This window comes from Physella acuta, unplaced genomic scaffold (assembly GCF_028476545.2).
Source record: "Physella acuta isolate Inbredline_101_S28 unplaced genomic scaffold, ASM2847654v3 ptg000331l, whole genome shotgun sequence".
NCBI classification, from domain to species: domain Eukaryota; kingdom Metazoa; phylum Mollusca; class Gastropoda; family Physidae; genus Physella; species Physella acuta.
In genome coordinates this window covers 580,001-586,398 of record NW_026731850.1, presented here as the reverse complement: position 1 = coordinate 586,398, position 6,398 = coordinate 580,001, and the positions used below count along the sequence as shown (strand labels likewise).

Below are 6,398 nucleotides of genomic sequence, written 5' to 3'. Positions count from 1 at the left end.
GATACACAGTTTCCAGAGTTTGACAACAGATGCCTAGCGTGCATGAAATTTCATCCACCGATTTAAAGGAGTCATCTTTCTTAGACCTTCATTTCCTCGGGCTTTTTTTTTATCGGATGTAATATTGTAGGGTCGAAATTTGTTAAACGCTATCTAAATAAACTACATTTAAATTAAAATTATGAAATATGATGTTTTTTAAAATCAGAATTTTTTATATGATGTTTTTTAAAATCAGATTTTTTTATAGCTGAAACTCAGCTGATGGCTCATTTGAGCCATCCACTCGACAGTTAAAGGCTCATACAGGGCCAACGAATCGTGGGTTGAATGGCTCATAGACTGACGGGCTGGCGTCTTTTGATAAGTTGATATTTTAATAGGCGATTTAATGGATGTCTCTTAACGGGTTGAAGTCTTCTAAAGTAAAGAGTAGGCGTCTACTTCAATGTTTCTTCCAGATTGTTTCCGAAGGGGGGGGGGGGGGTGGTCACACACACACACACCGTTAAAAGTTTATATTTTCTACATAAATTCAATTTCTTTCGGAAGAAACTCAGGGCTACTTAACTTAACAAGTTGGTACAATTTAGAGTTCGATATCTGCTCAAGTAAATGGTTGGAGTCTGAATAACAGTTTGAACATAAATTTTCGATGTGGCTACCTTAAGTGACCGATTACACGTGACGTCACATGTTGTCGACGATTTACTGTCTTCACCTCTATTGTCACACGTCACAAATCAACCCCACCCCTACCCTTTTAGGAGGCATCCATAAATGACGTCACGCTTTTTTGACGATTTTTACCTCCCCCACTCCCCTCCGTCACAAAAAGCCAGACCTCCCCCCTAAAATGACATCACACCTCAGCCTACAACCCCTCAAAATTGCAGTTGAATTTTTTTTTTAAAACATCGATATTTTTCCAAAATCTTGTCTGAATTCTGTCAAAATAAAGTATTTTAATCATTTCCTATTACAATTTATTAAAATAATTTTCTAAACCGCGACATAACGTCTAAAATTATTTTTCTAACATTGCTTTTTTATAATGCAAAAGTGTGACGTCGCACCATCTGAACCCCCCTCTCCCCCTCATCACACACCGTCACAAAATTACGGACCCCCCTCCCCCCTACGAGTGTGACGTCATTTATGTACTATCACGTCTTGACCCTTGCTGTCTACCATCGTGTACCATCATGTCTTGACCCTTGCTGTTTACCATCGTGTACCATCATGTCTTGTCCCTTGCTGTCTACCATCGTGTACCATCATGTCTTGACCCTTGCTGTCTTCCATCGTGTACTATCATGTCTTGACCCTTGCTGTCTACCATCGTGTACCATCATGTCTTGACACTTGCTGTCTACCATCGTGTACCATCTTGTCTTGACCCTTGCTGTCTTCCATCGCGTTCCATCATGTCTTGACCCTTGCTGTCTACCATCGTGTTCCATCATGTCTTGACCCTTGCTGTCTTCCATCGTGTACCATCATGTCTTGACTCTTGCTGTCTACCATCGGGTTCCATCATGTTTTGACCCTTGCTGTCTTCCATCGTGTACCATCATGTCTTGACTCATGTGGTCAACAATCATCCACCATCTCTAGATCTTGCTGTCTACAATCATACACTTTCATGTCCAGAGTTTTCTGTCTACAATCATACACTTTCATTTCTTGACCCTCGCTATCTACAATCATACACTTTCACGTCCAGAGCTTTCTGTCTACAATCATACACTTTCATCTCTTGACCCTCGCTGTCTACAATTATACACTTTCACGTCCAGAGCTTTCTGTCTACAATCATACACTTTCATGTCCAGAGCTTTCTGTCTACAATCATACACTTTCATCTCTTGACCCTCGCTGTCTACAATCATGCTCCACCATGTCCCCTTCCAACACCAATAAAATAAAGCAAGTAAACAAATGCCGGATTGCACAACAAACACCAATTTATTTGTTCTCAGATTTTCAGGGACGGTTACATTTATCCGACCACTCAAAAATAGCTGTACAAAAAAGTATCAAACGCATCAAACGATGAAATATAAATTATTCATAACTACGTGTTAAACACGGTTATGCCATTAAAGCTTTGTTATCTATGTTTATTTAAAACTAACTTCATACATAAAAAACATTTTTAAAAAATTTCAAACAAGTCATACATGTTACAAAATAGCTGAATTGAATGATAATATTTCTTAAAAAGAACAATTCCTATTGGTTTCAGTGTGGCTGGGTGTGTGACAAGGGAAGGAATCAAGTGAGTAATTAACCCCCCACTGGCCGTAACAAGGTTTGAGGATGCTAGCTGGTGGCACATAATGAAGCGATTTCCTCTACTTCAGGTTTCGTTGGTTTTATCGGCCTCGCTTAAAAGTATTTTAATCCCCGTGCTTTGGATGTAAAAAAAAAAAAAAAATTGTAGAGCTCAACTAAAGTTTTCCGGAGGAAAAAAAAGCCGACCCATCCCCCCCACTATGAACATCACCCTGAATTGGACGTTTTATTTCAGATATAAAGTATCAAGTCGAAAAATCTTTTATTTATTTTTTTGCATTTTTTTACTCTTCAAATATTGTCAGTTTAAATGTAAAATGTATTTTACGTTGACATGTAATTTTGTATTTACAAAGAAAAATATAACGGAAGATCAAATTGATATCTATTACACAGAACTTAAAATATCAATGAAAATAAAGTATTACTATTAAAAAGAAAAAAACAATAACGTTACAACTACTTAAATAGACGTTATTAATACTATAGCCGTCGATAATAAACTTTCTTAATAACTGAACTATCTATAACATGAAAAAGATTTCAATGGTTTTAAATATGAAATAGTTGTTATAAATGCATAAAAAAGATAGCTGTCAAATAAAAAAGTTACTCATTGTAGCTTAAAGCTATTGTTTTTAAAGCTGTTAATGTTGAATATAAAATAACCATCATTGTGATGTCGACATGAAACACTACATGATCTAAGGACGCATCAAAAAATGTTAAACTAAACCTTATAATGTTATTGGAGAAGGGAATGGGCCTGTCATTGATTGTAGCCAGAAACACCTTTCTCTTGCGTCCTTTCCAGAGTACATATAATTTTTTTTAAAATACATTATTTTAAAAATTCAGAAGCTTTGGTCTTGTATCAAGTATAATATAAAATTTTAAACCCATTAATATATAGATGAAACTTTTTTTCTTTAATTTTACATAATATGATACTTTTAGGAAAAATGTTTTTTTTACAAAAGATTCATTAAAAATGGACACAAGTAAAATGTTGATAAATCATCCGCATTGTGATCTTTTGGACACCGGTCACGTGGTCACGTGTCGAAGACATTCTATTTTCAATGAAGAAGATTGAAATTTTGTAATGAGTTCTGTTCACAATGAACATCTCTTCTAGCAGAACAATGCACGCCGCTATAGGAAAGACTACACCCCCATCTCATCAAGGGGAGACAAACAGGTGTTGTTTCTCTGCTTTCATACATAACTCTGTTTCTTTATTTAACTGAACATTTAAATGGGTAACTTAATCTCATTTCACTGCATTAAACAATTTTAATTATCATACACGATTAGATTTTATTCTTCAACGAAACAATTAAATGTGTAATTTAATCTGATCTTATTGCATTTAAATGTTAAACCTTAAACAATATTTTAAGTTTTTCTTGATCCAAACAGATTAATGTGTAATTTAACCTTTATCACAAAAATAATAGGTTTCTAGTTATACTAAATCAGTTCTAGTCAAATTACACCTGAATAAAGATTTAAATAATTTTTTAGTTATCAAAACAATAGCTAAGATCCGATGTAGTGTAATCCAGACTAGCCGTTTTAAAACGCGTTTTTTTTTGCCTGCTGCCCGTCATGACATTTTATTCTGCATGTTGTCAAATTACAAAGCGATCTGGCTCACAGAGCCCTCTTTTATCCTTTGATTTCTAATTGAAAAATAAGTCTTGGCGGACATCGTTGAAAGCTACACGCGATCGTCGCCCCTTCACATCGGATTGTTATGGTAATTTTTGTAATTACACGCGGGGCGACTAAGATGGGCAATTTTTGGTTTATCAGAGATTAAGTCATGTCTGGTGGTCGAGTCGCTAGTGCTCTGCTCGTAGGTTTTAGTGGAATAGATGCAACTTTGGTGGAATGTGGAATATTTTTACATTTTTCAGGAGTAAACGTGTGTCCCCATACTCGTTCATTAACACGGTGAAATTAAAACGTCAACCTAAATAAAAACTTACAATAAATATTTCTTCATCCAACAAACGAAAAAGAAATAATGAAAACATCCAACATACAAATGACTAAAAGATATTGTTTAAACTTCCCAGCATGATTCGAGCCTAGTCTACTGCGATGAGAGATAAACAAAAAATAGTTTTTTGGTGATTGAAAAGAGAAAGTAGTTGTATTGGATGGAGTGGTATAGTTATTTTTATAGGGCGATAAAAAGAATGTTGTTGTACTTTGGGTTAGGAGAAAGGTTTGTTGTATAAAGTGGTGGGAGAGAAAATAGTTGTATGGAGAGGTGGGAGAGAAAATAGTTGTATGGGGAGGTGGGGGAGAAAATAGTTGTATGGGGAGGTGGGGGAGAAAATAGTTGTATGGAGAGGTGGGGGAGAAAATATGGAGAGGTGGGGGAGAAAATAGTTGTATGGGGAGGTGGGGGAGAAAATAGTTGTATGGAGAGGTGGGGGAGAAAATAGTTGTATGGGGAGGTGGGGGAGAAAATAGTTGTATGGGGAGGTGGGGGAGAAAATAGTTGTATGGAGAGGTGGGGGAGAAAATAGTTGTATGGAGAGGTGGGGGAGAAAATAGTTGTATGGAGAGGTGGGGGAGAAAATAGTTGTATGGGGAGGTGGGGGAGAAAATATGGAGAGGTGTGAGAGAAAATAGTTGTATGGGGAGGTGGGGGAGAAAATATGGAGAGGTGGGGGAGAAAATATGGAGAGGTGGGGGAGAAAATATGGAGAGGTGGGGGAGAAAATAGTTGTATGTAGAGGTGGGAGAGAAAATAGTTGTATGGGGAGGTGGGAGAGAAAATAATTTTATGGAGAGGTGGGGGAGAAAATATGGAGAGGTGGGAGAGAAAATATTGAGAGGTGGGGGAGAAAATATGGAGAGGTGGGAGAGAAAATATGGAGAGGTGGGGGAGAAAATAATTGTATGGAGAGGTGGGGGAGAAAATAATTGTATGGAGAGGTGGGGGAGAAAATAATTGTATGGAGAGGTGGGAGAGAAAATATGGAGAGGTAGGAGAGAAAATAGTTGTATTGAGAGGTGGGAGAGAAAATATGGAGAGGTGGGATAGAAAATAGTTGTATGGAGAGGTGGGAGAGGAAATAGTTGTATGGAGAGGTGGGAGAGAAAATATGGAGAGGTGGGAGAGAAAATATGGAGAGGTGGGGGAGAAAATAATTGTATGGAGAGGTGGGGGAGAAAATAATTGTATGGGGAGGTGGGAGAGAAAATAATTGTATGGAGAGGTGTGTGAGAAAATAGTTGTATTGAGAGGTGGGAGAGAAAATATGGAGAGGTGGGAGAGAAAATATGGAGAGGTGGGAGAGAAAATATGGAGAGGTGGGAGAGAAAATATGGAGAGGTGGGAGAGAAAATATGGAGAGGTGGGAGAGAAAATAGTTGTATGGAGAGGTGGGAGAGAAAATAGTTGTATGGAGAGGTGGGAGAGAAAATATGGAGAGGTGGGAGAGAAAATAGTTGTATGGAGAGGTGGGAGAGAAAGTAGTTGTATGGAGAGGTGGGAGAGAAAATAGTTGTATGGAGAGGTGGGAGAGGAAATAGTTGTAAGGGGAGGTGGGAGAGAAAATATGGAGAGGTGGGAGAGAAAATAGTTGTATGGAGAGGTGGGGGAGAAAATAGTTGTATGGAGAGGTGGGAGAGGAAATAGTTGTATGGAGAGGTGGGAGAGGTAGAAGTGAAGTTGCATGGAAAGGTAGCAAAACGTTGAATGAGGTGTAAGAAGAGAAGTTAGTCTAGGAAAACCTTGCCAGTTGTATGAGGATCTAAGAAAGACATAACAGTTTAAAATGTACACAACTTGAAAAACAATGTGCCACGAATAACTTAACAATTTACTTTTCAAAAGATGAACGCTAATCTAGGAAAAACATAAAGCCAGGATTGACATGATATTGGATTATAGAAACAATTACCCAGACGGATGAAGTAAACTAGAGCCAGGTAAACAAACAGTAGGAAGAACTATTAAAGCTTGGACCATTTAGTTTTGGCAAAAAGACATTTTCCCATGTCTCTCATCTCGACAAATGTCCCCAATGGTCGACTAGTTAGACCACTACATATGAAGCCCACAACACATGGAATAA

General features: G+C 37.6%; 1 protein-coding gene across 1 annotated transcript in view; it reads right to left on the bottom strand.

The window, feature by feature from the left end:
* Window positions 1–5,983: 5,983 nt before the first annotated feature.
* The window catches only part of LOC131940807 (homeobox protein SIX2), a 54,028-nt gene continuing 53,613 nt past the window's right edge, over window positions 5,984–6,398 (bottom strand). Inside the window, exon 2 of the mRNA XM_059299637.1 lies at window positions 5,984–6,398. This exon is cut by the window's right edge and continues 1,437 nt beyond it. The gene's annotated coding sequence lies outside the window, so the exon portion shown is untranslated.